The following is a 15,985-nucleotide window of genomic DNA, read 5'->3' on the forward strand; positions in this document are numbered from 1 at the left end:
GAGGTTGGGTCCACCCCTCGTTAGGGCAAGGGAGGAGGCAGGTAAGGCTAACTTTCAGGACTTCAGCATCTGGAAACGGATCTCACACATGAGCGGCGTATTATTCCTTTGTTGGACGCATATGAACATTAGCCTAGCATCTTGGTCCCCCTATCACATCAGTGTAGCATCAAAGTGGGTGCCTACTTAAGGCACCACCCCTCATGGGCCATGGCTAGCTTCGGGTACCTGTCTTTTAGGTTCCTATTTGCTTTGTGTTTCTCTTGTTCTTTTCTTTTTCTTTTTTTTAATGATAATATAGAGAGAAAGGAAGATAAATTTGTTTGTACCAGAATTATCCAGATACAAATTGACTCGTAGGATGCGGCAATTGAGATTTTTTTTTTTTTTTTTTTTTGCTAGAACGAATGATTTATATAATCCTAATACTAATACATCCAAAAAGAATGAAATATAGTAACTCCCGAAGCGTTTTAGGCAGCTTCCTCTCTCCGACCCACAAGACGCCTTTAGAGTGATTGGCCACATACGAGGCCACTCAATATGTAGCCTCATTAATCTTTTTGTATGCATGTTTAGCCTGGACAACCACATCACCATTAAACATAGTCCGAATATTACGAAGCAGGGGGTGACATCTACATACACTGCATGTGCATTTCTGGACCCAGCCGATCACCATAGTCGAGTCATCCTCAAACATAACTGCTCTGACCCGTAGCACATGTCGGGAATAGCCCAACCTGGCCCATGCCGCTTTAGCTCAGCATTCGGCATCAAAGTATCAAAGATCTGACTCCCACCAGCAATGATCATTCTGGAGTCTGGGCCTCTGATATAAAAAAACCTTATTCACAAGGGAATATATTTCGCCGAATTAGGTTATAATTAATGATGCATCCTTGAATAGGAGAGAAGAGGCATGTGGATTTTAAAAGCATTTGCCATACCTACTTTGCAGCACATTACCCTTTGTTTTGCTTTACGATATGCTAGTCGCTCTATTTGCCGAGGGGTCCTTTTTATTATTATTATTTTTCCATCGAAAGGGTATTCATAAGTTCTATTTGTATGTTTGTCTTGTTCATCAGTATATATTAGGTTTTTATGTGTCAAAAATCATGCAGAATATACTGTGGGATTCTAGCTTCCCTTTTCTTTTGAAAATAAAAATTAATTTCCCTATTTGCTTCACAAAATAAAATAAACATAATATTTATGTACAATCTAACCACTAGATCTGTGTCTAATTAGTTGTAGTTATCATGAGCAAGTGCAGATGAAATACCAGGCGATGATGTAGCTTAAACTAGAGCAATTATAGTTACATTGTGGGCAACACTTATATTTACTCGTCCAATGCCCTATATTTACGCTCGTTGACTGCTTAATGGCTAATCATGGTTACTCTGGCCATTTGTCACCACTACAAAACTCATCTTTCCCGATGCTTGTTCTAACCTTTACCGACGCTTATACGCGTCGGCTAAAGTTCCAACAACGCTAATTAAAGCGTCGCAAAAGCGTCGGCGATACTGGAGTGGCAAAAGTTTTTGCCGACGCTACACGAAAGCGTCAGCAAAAACAGGAAAAGCGTCGAGAAATCTCTATTTCTACAAAAAAAATATAGTCTATTCCGACGGTTATAAGCATCGTTGTAAATATTTTTTTAAAAAAAAAATTATTTACAAATCTCTGGGGCCTTGAGGACGGCTTATAAGCCCTAATCATTGCCGATGCTACATGAAGAAGAAGAGGGAAGAGGCAACCTAGCCCTGATCATTGCCGGCATCTCAGAAGAGGGAAGAGCTCCAGATCTCAGGAAAAATAATCGCATGCCAACCTAGCTCAAAAGATGTAATAAATAGCCATACCTAGCCCAGGAGCTCCAGATCTCTCTTCCCGCTATCCACAGCCATCACTGCAAAAGAGAGAGAGAAAAAAAAATTCAATCAAAGTTTGTTCTCTGAAACTATATCTTTTATCCTAAAAAAAAGAAAGAATCAAGAACGGAAAGAGAAAAGAAGATGAAAAAGAAAAAAAAAGGAACAAAAAGAAGAAATGAAGAAAAGAAATGAAGATAAATAATAAGGAAAAATCTGAAAACCCCTCTGGTCAATGGAGCTATCGTCGACGGCGAGGACGTGCAGCTCTCCGCCGGTGCTCATACACCCTCTCTCCATCGCCATCCACTGTTCTCCTCCATTGCCATCCCCTCTCCGCCGGATCGAAACCCTAAAATGAAGTAGAAATATAAATAGAGGGAAAGGGAGTGAGAGAGAGAGAGAGAGGAGGAGGAGGAGAGAAGAAAAGGACCGCCACTTTTCTTTGGGGTTGGAGCATCTCCTCCACCTATTTAAAGCTGGACCATGGCCATGGCTTCGGATCAGGGGTTAGGGATAAGGAGGGCGGCAGGCGGCGGGAGCTGGAAGGGTTAGGGATCGGGAGGGGTTTGTATATATGTGGGTGGGAGTGGGTGTGAAATGAGAAGCGTCGTGGGACTCCGACGACGCTTTTAAGCGTCGTCTAATCCCCGCTTCTCAGCTCTAGCGTTGTGACCGCCGACGCTTCGAAGCGTCAGCAACTTTTGGCGCTCGGCAAAAATTACCAACGCTTTTAGGAAGCGTCAGCGTATATGCATTGGCGCTTCTCCTTTTTTCTGTAGTGCACGTTTGCCATATTATATATATTAATTTCAATAGCATACTAATTTTCCATATAACGGCAGCACAAGAACTCAAAGGAGTTGCTTCCAATAGCTAGAGACTCGTAGAGAGTCCAGTTGCATGCAGACATGGTTGACCTTTGGTAATTGGACTTGCAGGAAAGCTGCAATCACTGTTGATGTTTGGCTCTGAGCATGCAGTACGTGATCAGGAACCTTTTTATTCTTTTCTGAGTAGCTTAATCTTAAGAACTGAATAAATGATCGACCTACTTTGGTCAGAAAGCCTTACAAATTTGAAGCACTAAATCCAATGTGGCCTCTCCTGGCAATATACATGCTGCTTCACAACAGCCTTGGAGCTTCATATGTAGGGGTGTGATGTATGAGTTTGTATAGACTCTGGGCTCCATGCATGTATTGGATGTAGCGTGGGGACCCTGTGGTGCCCATGAGTTGATAGGTATGTAGAGAAGCTATCCCAATAGAAATATCTTGCACACTTACCCATGGGGAATCAGCATCGGTCATGCCACTTTATTCCCCAGGTCGATGATCACCATGCGAAAACTGTATTGGAGTTCTGGAAAGTTAAAAAACCATGTATGGTCTCGCTCTCATTCATGAGCTTTTCTTTCCTCTTTACGACGATATCTTTCTTTTGATTCCCCACATTCCACCGCGTACTGCATGCTGAATATCTCGAATGGGTCGCTTCCTTTTTTTCGGTTTGCAAAAAGGAAATTTTGAGAAGTTTTAAGAATAAAAAGCCTTCAAAAGCTGATGAGAAGCCGATTAGTGGGCACCTTTATTATGTGGTTGAACATGCTGAAGTCTTGTGGCCTCAGCATTTTATGGGAGCCTGAGCTAAAACTTTGATGCGTTTCCTCTGTTCTCCAAGAGACTAAAACAGGCATATAGAAGTACTGTATCTACCTCAAAGCAAGAAGTTGGTATGCTAAAAACCTTTGATTAATGCTGCTTCTTTTTTTAAATTTTGAGTAAGTCTTGCATTTGTAGGCAGCACATATGATCCATTAGAACCAACAAAAAATATTTTTTTATATAATAGGCCAGATCAATCCTAGTCAAAAAAAAAAAATGGAATGAACTTGGATCTTTTCAATCAGATGACTTGTCATGAAATTGTCCTTTGTATTTCGGCCGGTTCCGCCAAAGCCATGAACTGGTGAGACAAGTACGAGAACATGGTAGCCAAGTGCCTGGTTAAATTGTAGCCATGAATGAATTAAGTGAAGCCTACCTCATTAGCATGTCTTATATATAAGTTTTTAATCTTCTGTTAAATAAAAATTTGCTGTACTAACTAGAGCTCTATACTGGCCATCTTAAATTCTACAAGTATCCCTGCATCTGGAACACAGCCTTACCCTAGGAAGTGTGACTGCATGGTGCCTGCCCCTGGTGAGAGGCAACTTTGGCTTTGAATTTCCATGATTTGATTTCAGCCCGAAGAGCTCATCAAATTTGCAAAGCACAACCCTGATAAATCCTCTGTATGCGTTCCTCTTAAAAGTGTAGCAATTATTATCCACCCGAAGAAAAACTTGATAGTTAGGCCCCATTTGGGGACCTTTTAAAGTGCCAAAAAGATTTTACAAAAGTACTTTCTCAGTTTGTTTACCAAACTTATGTTAAAGTATCACAGCACTTTAAAAATGTAGTTACCATACAACAAACAGCTTTTTATAAAAACTCTACTTCAGAAACCTCTACTTCCAACAGCTCTACTTTCAAAAGCTTTACTGCCAACAACTCTCCCAAACAGAGCCTTAGTTATTAGTTGCTCCATTAAAGAGTAACCTCACTTAAAAAGGTACCTATCACATGGTCATTTAAGTCGTAATGTGGACACGGGGGCCAACTCTTTGGTTTTTGGCTTGAAACTCACACTAGTGGAGCTTAATTTGTGTGAAAATGTTGACCCGTACCCCATTGTCTTTGGTTTTTTCCCATTTCAATGTTTGTGACGACATTGTCCTTGCCAAAGAAATTGAGCAATTCCACCTTGCCGCCCTTGTCGAGATTGCATGACACATGAAACAAATGGCCCATTTCAAGCACGCCAACATCCTCTTTACCGGAATTTCTGGCCTCAAAGTCCAAGCAACACGTCACTGAAAAGAAGGTAAGTTTAAAAGCCAGACAGCTCAACTCCTGCTAAAAGATCAAGATGGCTTCTTGCCATCATAAAAACAAGAATTAGGAGGACCTACATAGAAGACATTAAAAGTGGTGCAAGGCTTAATAAATTGTATGAGTGGGGCCTTTGAATGGCTTGTCTAGTGGCCAACCTCAACCTCTTTTACTACGAGCATCCAAAGGAAACAATGAGTACATAAGAAACGGGCTGGGATGAAGCCACATCCTTTATAAGGTGAAATTTTTAGTTCAACCAGATCAACCACTGAGCTGATGGACCAATCCAACCGCGAAACATAATGCACAAATGCATGCTTATTGCACTATTTTCCTTTTTAACTGTCTTTGTGTGTGTTGCTTCACGATTGGACTGATCTAATCCAACCAATAATTTCTCTTTTACAAGGGTGGCCCATGCAGTAATGCATGTATTGTGCTATAGAGATTGAGGTGGTGCATGTTAATACCCATACAATTACAGGAGAGAAACTTGCACAACTTGTGATACACATTGTAATCGTAATCAACGACAAAACCAAATCCCGTATATTATGTCTAGAATCATGCAACTTGCATCATTATTATGACTTGCATAGTACCAAATATATATATTGGCCCCATAGTACGTAGCTCTAAATGATGACCTAGAGGATCAAATTAATGTGTTGGCTAGAACCAAATCTATATTCATGCATCATGGAAACGTCGGTGTCAAGTTTGTTGGACATTGCTCATAAAACTTCCATGGTCATTGTTGAAATTACCACTTGTCTTAAAAGCTTAAGTTGATAGGATGAGGTAGATTTATTTATATATTTTGTTACACTCCTCCTCACATGTGGGCCGAACTTTTCTTTAATAGGTGAGCCCAATATATAAAATTTTTTATAATAGGGTTAAAGAGTGCAGAGACAAGGTCTGAACTCAGGACCTCTGCTCTGATACCATATTAAAATTACCACTTATTCTAAAAGCTTAAGTTGATAGGATGAGATAAATTTATTTATATATTTTCTTAGTCATCACCTGCATTGCACATGATCAATACCAGTGTTATCTAATTTTGACCCAAGCCTTCGCTTCTGAGTTGGTTTTGGTTAGCAAACTTAAAGCTCTATATATTCTGGCAGTGGCCGGTTGGATATGAGCCTACGAGCTGGATCACTAGCTAGCTGCTACACTGGTCAGGTTTTGATTGGATCGATGCAAGAGCTAAGGCCAACTTGGATTCATTTCATGCCACGACAGAGCATGCAGGACCATTTGCACCGTGCTAGAAGCCAAAAACTTGCTATCTTCTCCTCCATCTTGGCAATGCAGCACGGCCAGAAGAAATGGTCCCCAAGAACGATGTAGAGAGGGGTAGAAGAACATGTGTTAGATGTCCTACTCTTGAGAGCTAGCTATCGATTGCCTTGAAGAAGCATTCAATAACTTATCTCTTAAATGTGCCTTCTAAGCCAGACGAGGTAAAGATGTGCTCACATGCAGTACTATTTATAAGAATTTGTGTCACTGTCGACCTTCCGAATCATTCCATTGAACTCTGGCTTGCATGGCCAGCATGCCATTGATGCGGACTCGCACTATTTGGACAGCTCGGTTTGATATAACCGTTGGACTGCATGCATTTTGCTGACGTGACTTCGATTTTGTTCACATATTCCACCAACATTGTTTGAAGACATTTAGCAAGTTGGATCGATGCTGAAGCAATAAAAATGTGACTCAAAATTAATGAAGTGTCTGGAAAATTACAGATGGTAGAAAGTTCACGTAAAAGAAAGCAGTAAATACACTGGAAATACAAGTTAAACAGATTAAAAAGTTCCCGAGGGATTTGCAGCATAAAAAGCTCGACCATTAAAGAACACTATATTGGTGCGCCTTTTTCTTCAATTCTTTCTTCTTCTTTTTTTTGTTTGTTTTTTGAGCAAAGATTAGCAGAGATCTATTGCACTGGAGAATGAAATAAAATAAAGAATGCATGAAACTAGCAAACGCTGGAGACGACACCCGAAGGTGTCACTTTCCAGATTGCAACCCTCGATCTGTTCTCAGCTAAGCAGACATCAAAACGAAGCAAGATACATCACTGAGAAAGCTAAAGGACTGATGTACAATGGACTAACCTCAGTAAAAATATATAATTAATTTCTTTTGCGGAAGTAACCACAGTAAAAACTCCGCAATTAGAAAGATCAATATGGTACTGAGAAGTCTATGACTTTTTCATACTGTTCAGACCTAATTCCTCTCACCAAGTTAAGATCTTCTTGGCCAATTGGCTGCCAAGGAAAAAAAAGACTCAGTACAATTTTCTCAGTTACCATATGTCTAAACAATCAATTAATGGAGGATTGAAATTGATACTCCTTACCTCAAAGGCAGTTACACCTACCAGATTGAATTAATTCATCATCAGCCTAAATCATATGAAGTCCTTCAAATGAGCAACAGTTAACTGAGACTGTTATAAATCAAATATATGTTAGCCAATAAGACGATCTCCTCGTTGGCTAACATATACCACAAGATGACAAGAACGTCATAATAAGGAAATTTACCACATACTCTAACCGCAGGATTTTCCTGCCACTTGAGTTGTAACGGATTTGCACTCATTCTTAATTAGCATATGTTGCTGGTGGTCCAAACCGAGAACGATTGGCACAGCGGTGTGAACGGGGTTCCGTTTGAGTTGCCTTGGTTGGTATTGATTGCGCTCCACCTTCCACCGGGAAACCTGCAAGCAAGCCTCGCACCACCACTGGGGTAGTGGGGGCCCTCCGACGATCAAGTCAGAGGAGATTGGAGGAGAAGGAGAGATAATAGTAGCAAGTAAGAGAATGCACTGGAAGTTCTTGCTTACCTCCCCCCCTTCTCCCCCCAGCCGCATATATACCAGGCTGGGGGGTCCTTCTGGGGGGTTGGTCATCGTGTGGCACGATGGAGTTGCCACTGACATGGCCGTTACAGGGCGTCGTGGAGCAGCGCCGGATACGCCCGTTGCAGGGAGTAGTGGAGCAGAGGGTCGCGGCGTGCTTCAGGGGAACAGCCTGTCGTTGTCGAGAGATTGCCGACTCGGGGTCGGATTGCTGGATCAAGGGGCAGCCGACTCAGGGTCGGGCTGCGAAGCCGAAGATATCCGACTCGAGGTCGGACTGCTGGATCAAGGGGCAGCCGACTCGGGGTCGGGCTGCGAAGCCGAAGATATCCGACTCGGGGTCGGGTTACTGGATCAAGGGGCAGCCGACTCGGGGTCGGGCTGCGAAGCCGAAGATATCCGACTCGGAATCGGGTTACTGGATCAAGGGGCAGCTGTAGTCTTCTTGGGCGCGCGTGCCGGTCACGTGGGGCATGGTGGCTGAGTTTCTCCATAACAGTAGCCCCCCACTTCCGAGCCTGGAACCAGAAGGGGAACGGGTGAAGGAAGTGATGCTTCGAGATTGCCGCCATCCCTCGGAGAGGCGCGCGCGCTTCGAGCTCCCCGCCTTCTTTATGGCGTATGGCGGTTGTTGCTGACCTGGCAGTCTGAGGATTCGGCGGACATCCCTCCTTAATGGCGTCGATTCGCCTTTGGGGCGCGAGCGACCCTTCGGCAGCCAGGCGTCCTCACCATGGCGTCACCCACCTTTCCGCCTATTTAACCGGAGGCCCTCCTCCGTCCGCCTCTCTCTTTACAGACATCTCCGGGTTTCTCCTTTGCGCTGTCATCATTGCCGTCGGACTGTTCGCTTGCTCCTCCTTTGACGCTCTCGGAGCCGTTCTTCCTTTTCTTCCGGTGAGTTGCCCCATTCTTCAATTTAAGGCTCTCCATACTTTCTCCTTTTGTATTAGGGTACTCCAGTCGTTCCGGTCCTTTCCCCCTTCTTGACCCCGTCCTGACCGTAGATTCACTGGCCATTAGGGATGGGCGAAGTGAGAGCAGACCGCATTAAGTCGGAGCTGGTCGCTGAAGACCTAGATAGGTTCGTGGCTCGATACCACCTTCCCGAGGCCTGCAATGATACGCTCCCGGGGCCGGAGGAGAGGATGTCCTATCCTCCTCCAGGGAAGGTCGCCGTCAATGAGGGCATTCTTCAGGCCGGGTTCCGCTTTCTCCCCTCGGACTTAGTCGTTCAGGTGCTTCGGGGTTTAAGAGTGACGCCGACGCAACTGGTGCCGAACTCATGGCGCGCCCTGACGGCCTTTCAGGTTCTCTGCCGCATGCACGAGGTTCCCGCCACCCTGAATGTCTTTTGGGAATGCTACGGCCTGAGCGGCCACCCCCAGGATAAAGGGTGGTGGTGCTTTGCGGCGCGGCGAGGGTGCGGCCTCGTCAAGGAGGCTCCTACCTCCATTCACGGCTGGAAGGGGCGCTTCTTTTTCGTTGACGCAGATCCCTCTTGGGGAATCAGGGCAACCTGGGAGACGCCGATGAAGTCCCCGATTGGCCTATCGAGGTTGTCGAGGGAGGAATCCGATTGAGTCGCCGTCTTGAAGGAGTTGGTTGCCGAGGGCCGGCTCCCCCCGGTGGCTCGCCTTATTTCCGAGGATACCTTGGTGAACGTCGGTCTGAGCTCGGTCCCCGCTGACCGTGAGCCCGCCACCATTTCTTTTTAGCTCTTTTCTCCTCTTTCGTCTCGTTCTTTCCTTCAGTTTCTCAACCTCCGACCACCTCGTCCTTTTTGCAGAGATCGACGACGTCATGCGGTCGGACAAGGCAACGGCTGTTGGTAGGACGTCCCTACTGGAAGCAGTCCGGAGGAAGAAACGAGCTCCTCCGAGCGGGGCCCCACCGGCGAAGAAGTCCCGCCGGCAGGCGACTCCGACGCCGACAGACGGGTCCGGACCCACCGATCAGGGGGACGCCGCGGGCGCGGACCGGGAGTTGACGCTGTATCAGCCCTCCGATGCCGAGACTACCGTTTCTCCGGAGGCATCACCCGGGCGCGCCCGAGATGAACGGGTCGGACGTGATCGGTCCCCAGCCCAGCCTTCGACTCGGTCGGCTCCGGACGATACGAGGAGGGACGCGCCGAGGCCCCGGCCGAGCGGGACCCTGTCAATTCCAAGGGCGGTCCCCGCCCCGAGCATGGTCAGCATGACTCTTCCCCAAGCGATGGGTAAGGGTAAGGCTGCAGAACCACCGTCCGACTCCGGGGAGAAGTCGGGGTCGGCCTTCACTTTCGCCGGCGCCTGAAACCTCATCGAGACGGTGCTGCTGGAGAAGGACCGCAGGCAGGTCCGGGAGATGAGGGTCCCTGACGTTGGGGCTGCCAGCTGCGTCTGTCTCATGTCGGTGAGTACTCTTTTGGTCACTTTCATCATTTATAGGCTCTGTTGATCCCCGCCTGACGCCCTCGTTTTTCCTATCTCTTAGCTCGCCCAGTACATGATCCGCCTGGAGGAGTGCTACGAGGAACAGGCGAGGCTTCTGGCGAGGGCCGAGAGCCAATTGAAGGCAGTAGAGGAGGGAGGTCAGGCTGCGGCGGGGAGGACGACCAGGGACCTCGAGACGAGGCTCCAGGTGGCCGAAGAGCGGGCACTCGGCTTCGCCACCCTCGAGAAGCAACTGTTGGAGGCTCAGGAGCAACTCAAGGTTGCCTCGGGTCTCGAGGGCGAGATCAAGAAGGCGGAGGAGCGGGCCGAGAAGCAGTCCCGGAAGGCTGCCGACTACCGGGAGAGGTGGGAGAAGGCCCAGCGATCAGCCGACAACGCCCGCAACCGAACCCGGTCTCTTGAAGCCAAGCTGGGCGAATTGGAGTCGGCCTTGGAGAAGTCCCGCGCGAGCGACCAGGAGCTTCATTCGCGCCTGGAGGAGGCTGAGGCTGCTCGCATTGCTGCCGAGGCGAAGCACAAGGAGGCTCAGGCTGATCTGCTGAGGGTCTCCTCCGAGGCGGACGACCGGATTGTGGCGAAGGTCGTGGAGGCGAAGGCTCAGATTAGGGAGCGGGCAGAGGCGGCGCTGGCCGAGAAGAGTGCGGAGATCGGGCGTCAGGCGGTACAGGCTTATCGTCAGTCCGCCGAGTTCACCCGTGATATGTCGGAGGCGGTACAGGCCTATCGTCAGTCTGACAAGTTCGTCCGTGACATGTCGGACGCGGGGTCCGACTCCTTTGTCTTAGGCTTCGAGGAAGGCCTGGCAAGGGTGTCGGCTAAGTACCCCGAAATTGACCTGAGTGGGATCTCCCTTCTCGACTCCCCTCCTGCGCCATTACCTGCTGCTTCTCCAACCGTCTCCCTACCCCCTGCGGACGTGCCCAACGTTCCCGACCCGGGGGTTCCTCCAAGCTGACCTTCTGTATTTTTGTTCTTTTCTTTGTGTGTTGGCGTTTTGCCAAGTTGTATGGGTCTCGGCCCTGAAACAATGAAAGTTAATGCAAATAGAGTTTCTTCATTTCACTTTCGTCCTTCTTCTTTTTAACTCTTGGTAGCGTCTCGCTGACTCCCGACTCTTGAAATTCTTCTGGCGCTAGGCCAGGTATCTGAGGGTTAGGCCTCAGGGAATTCTTCCGGCGCTAAGCCAGGCATCCGAGGGTTAGGCCTCAGGAGCTTCTTCCGGCGCTAAGCCAGGCATCCGAGGGTTAGGCCTCAGGAAATTTTTCTGGCGCTAGGCCAGGCATCCGAGGGTTAGGCCTCAGGAACTTCTTCCGGCGCTAAGCCAGGCATCCGAGGGTTAGGCCTCAGGAACTTCTTCCGGCGCTAAGCCAGGCATCCGAGGGTTAGACCTCAGGAACTTCTTCCGGCGCTAAGCCAGGCATCCGAGGGTTAGGCCTGAGAAAATTCTTCCGGCGCTAAGCCAGGCATCCGAGGGTTAGGCCTGAGGAAATTCTTCCGGCACTAAGCCAGGCATCCGAGGGTTAGGCCTCAGGAAATTCTTCCGGCGCTAAGCCAGGCATCCGAGGGTTAGGCCTCAGGAAATTCTTCCGGCGCTAAGCCAGGCATCCGAGGGTTAGGCCTCAGGAAATTCTTCCGGCACTAAGCCAGGCATCCGAGGGTTAGGCCTCAGGAAATTCTTCCGGCGCTAAGCCAGGCATCCGAGGGTTAGGCCTCAGGAAATTCTTCCGGCGCTAAGCCAGGCATCCGAGGGTTAGGCCTCAGAAAATTCTTCCGGCACTAAGCCAGGCATCCGAGGGTTAGGCCTCAGGAAATTCCGCTCGTTGGGCGGCCAAGGCTGGCGCAAGCCGAGGCGACCGATCGGGGCTTCAGGCTAGTCTGCTCCCGGAATGATCATCGGGTTTAGCCTGGCATCCGAGGGCCGAGCCTCGGGAGATTCCGCTCGTTGGTCGGCCAAGGCTGGCGCAAGCCGAGGCGACCGGTCGGGGCTTCAGGCTAGTCTGCTCCCGGGATGATCATCGGGTTAGCCTGGCATCCGAGGCCGAGCCTCGGAAAATTCCGCTCGTTGGTCGGCCAAGGCTGGCGCAACCCGAGCGACCGGTCGGGGGCTTCAGGCTAGTCTGCTCCGGGAATGATCATCGGCGTTAGCCTGGCATCTGAGGGTTGCAGCCTCGAGAAAATTCCGCTCGTTGGTCGGCCAAGGCTGGCGCAAGCCGAGGCGACCGGTCGGCTTCAGGCTAGTCTGCTCCCGGGATGATCATCGGGTTAGCCTGGCATCCGAGGGCCGAGCCTCGGGAAATTCCGCTCGTTGGTCGGCCAAGGCTGGCGCAAGCCGAGGCAACCGGTCGGGGCTTCAGGCTAGTCTGCTCCCGGGATGATCATCGGGTTAGCCTGGCATCCGAGGGCCGAGCCTCGGGAGATTCCGCTCGTTGGTCGGCCAAGGCTGGCGCAAGCCGAGGCGACCGGTCGGGGCTTCAGGCTAGTCTGCTCCCGAGATGATCATCGGGTTAGCCTGGCATCCGAGGGCCGAGCCTCGGGAAATTCCGCTCGTTGGTCGGCCAAGGCTGGCGCAAGCCGAGGCGACCGGTCGGGGCTTCAGGCTAGTCTGCTCCCGGGATGATCATCGGGTTAGCCTGGCATCCGAGGGCCGAGCCTCGGGAGATTCCGCTCGTTGGTCGGCCAAGGCTGGCGCAAGCCGAGGCGACCGGTCGGGGCTTCAGGCTAGTCTGCTCCCGGGATGATCATCGGGTTAGCCTGGCATCCGAGGGCCGAGCCTCGGAAAATTCCGCTCGTTGGTCGGCCAAGGCTGGCGCAAGCCGAGGCGACCGGTCGGGGCTTCAGGCTAGTCTGCTCCCGGGATGATCATCGGGTTAGCCTGGCATCCGAGGGCCGAGCCTCGGGAGATTCCGCTCGTTGGTCGGCCAAGGCTGGCGCAAGCCGAGGCGACCGGTCGGGGCTTCAGGCTAGTCTGCTCCCGGGATGATCATCGGGTTAGCCTGGCATCCGAGGGCCGAGCCTCGGAAAATTCCGCTCGTTGGTCGGCCAAGGCTGGCGCAAGCCGAGGCGACCGGTCGGGGCTTCAGGCTAGTCTGCTCCCGGGATGATCATCGGGTTAGCCTGGCATCCGAGGGCCGAGCCTCGGGAGATTCCGCTCGTTGGTCGGCCAAGGCTGGCGCAAGCCGAGGCGACCGGTCGGGGCTTCAGGCTAGTCTGCTCCCGAGATGATCATCGGGTTAGCCTGGCATCCGAGGGCCGAGCCTCGGAAAATTCCGCTCGCTGGTCGTGCGCCTGTCGCTTGCCGCCCGACGGGATTTCTCCATGGCCAGCTGCGATCGTGTTTCTCCTCCTCTCCAAGCGTCGCCTGGGGAACACCAGATGGGCATTAAATGCTAATTAAGGGGTTACCTGGGAAATCGGATCGCCAGTTGCTGCTTGCGAGGAGTGTCAGTTAAGCGGCCGCGATACGCGCGTTCTTCGAGGCGGATGCGGCCTGGGGCGCGAGCGGAGATACGTGGACCTAGGGGTACAGGCCACCCGGAGTGTCCTGCACAAAGAATGCGATTAAGGAGAATGACGCTTAGGAAATCGCGGGAAGATACGCCTCGAGAGCCGGATCGGCTCCGGATTCAATGCGCCCGCATTTATTGGAGCCACCCGCATCGGAACGACCGGGGGGCCGCAGTTTGGCTATAAATATAGGTGCAGGTGCGATGGAGCCTGCCAAGCTGGAGCTGTTCAGGTTGCCATGGATCGTGGGCCTCCTCTCCGGCGCATGGTTGAGAGACCCCTACCGAAGGAACGGGAGGCGCGCCCTTCGCGACTTCCGCCAACTAGCCGTTTCATCTGGGATCAACAAGGAGGTTCTCCCCGGCGGAACTCCGCTCTAGGCGTTTCAACACCTTGAAGAAAGGTTGGCAGCGTTCGGCCGATTTTGCCACGAATCGTCCGAGCGCGGCGACCCTCCCAGCGAGCTCCTGAACCTCCTTCACTTTGGTCGGAGGGGACATATCTTGGATGGCCTTGATTTTGTCCGGGTTGGCTTCGATCCCCCGCTGGTTGACAATGAAACCGAGGAACCTCCCGGCCGAAGCGCCAAAGGCGCACTTCGCTGGGTTCAGCTTCATGTGAAACTTCTGCAAGGTGGCGAAAGTCTCCTCCAGATCCGCGATGTGCTGGTCTGCATGGCGGCTCTTCACCAGCATATCGTCCACGTACACCTCCATGTTCCGGCCGATTTGCTCTTTGAAGATTTTGTTGACGAGGCGCTGGTAAGTGGCGCCAGCATTCTTCAGACCGAAGGGCATTACCTTGTAACAGTACAGCCCCCGGTCTGTTATAAAGGCAGTTTTCTCCTCGTCCTGTGGAGCCATCATTATCTGGTTGTAGCCGGAGAAGGCGTCCATGAAAGACAGCAGCTGATATCCGGAAGTCGCGTCGACCAGTTGGTCTATCCGCGGAAGCGGAAAGCTATCCTTGGGGCATGCCTTGTTCAGGTCGGTGTAGTCGACGCACATCCTCCACTTTCCGCTCGCCTTCCGGACAAGTACGACATTTGCCAGCCATTCGGGGTAGCTGACCTCCCTTATGAATCCTGCCTCCATGAGTTTGTCTACCTCCTAGTCGACCACTCGGATCCGATCCGGGGCACAGTGTCTCTTCTTCTGTTTTACCGGTCGGTGGGTCGGGTCGACGTTGAGGGCGTGAGAAATGACCTCCGGGTCGATCCCAGGTACATCGGCCGCCGACCAGGCAAACACATCGACATTGGCTCGGAGGAATTCCACCAACCGGGCCCGAGCTCCCAGGTCGAGATTGGCGCCGACCCGGATCGTCCTGTCCGGGCGACCTTCCTCGAGGGGAACTTCGATCACACCCTCGGCCGGCTCCCCGTGCCGCAAGGCCACCTCGTCTCTGGCGTCGAGGGACTCGACGCTTAAGGCTTCTATGGGCTTCTTCCCTTTGAGAGTTGCTAGGAAACATTGCCTTGCGGTCGGTTGGTCACCTCGGACCTCTCCAATCCCGGCCGCCGTGGGGAACCGCATGAGCAAGTGGTACGTAGAGACCACCGCGCGAAGGACGTTCAGTCCGGGTCGTCCGAGGATAGCGTTGTAGGCCGAGGGAACACGGACGACCAAGAACCCGAGCCGCACCGTGGCTTCTGCGGGTGCAACGCCCGCAGTCACAGGCAGCTCAACGACACCTTCGGCCGAGACAGCGTCACCAGTGAATCCTATGAGGGGGGTGGATGTTTTGTGCAACAATTGTCTGGACAAGCTCATCTTTTGGAAGGCCTCGTAAAACAAAATATCAGCTGAGCTTCCACTATCCACAAGAACACGCCTTACATCATAGTTTGCCATAGTGAGGGAGATCACCATGGCGTCATCGTGGGGGGTCTGAACCCCCTTTACATCTTCATCACAAAAAGTGATTACATTACCGACCCTCTGCCTCTTTGCGACGGCTGCCCCTGATGCTTCAGTCGAGCCCCCTGCGTTCCTCTCGGGCCGGGGGCAGCCCCCAGTGATAGTATGGATCACGCCCGCGACGGGTCGATTCTGCTCCCGAGGCTCCGGGGGGGCAGGGTCGGCCGGACGCGAGTCTGCGGGGGGACGTCGGTCGTTCACATATCGACCGAGACGCCCTCGGCGGATGAGAGCCTCGATCTCGTCCCGAAGCTGGAAGCAGTCTTCGGTGTCGTGGCCGTGGTCCCGGTGGTACTCACAGTACGCCCGAGAGGGCCTCCTCCCAGGGATCTTCTTCATCTGTCTCGGGACCGGGAGGTCCTCCCGCCCCTTGATTTCCATGAGGATCTGGGCCCGGGGAGTCAGGAGA

The sequence above is a fragment of the Phoenix dactylifera genome, chromosome 16 (genome assembly GCF_009389715.1).
Source record: "Phoenix dactylifera cultivar Barhee BC4 chromosome 16, palm_55x_up_171113_PBpolish2nd_filt_p, whole genome shotgun sequence".
Lineage (NCBI taxonomy): Eukaryota > Viridiplantae > Streptophyta > Magnoliopsida > Arecales > Arecaceae > Phoenix > Phoenix dactylifera.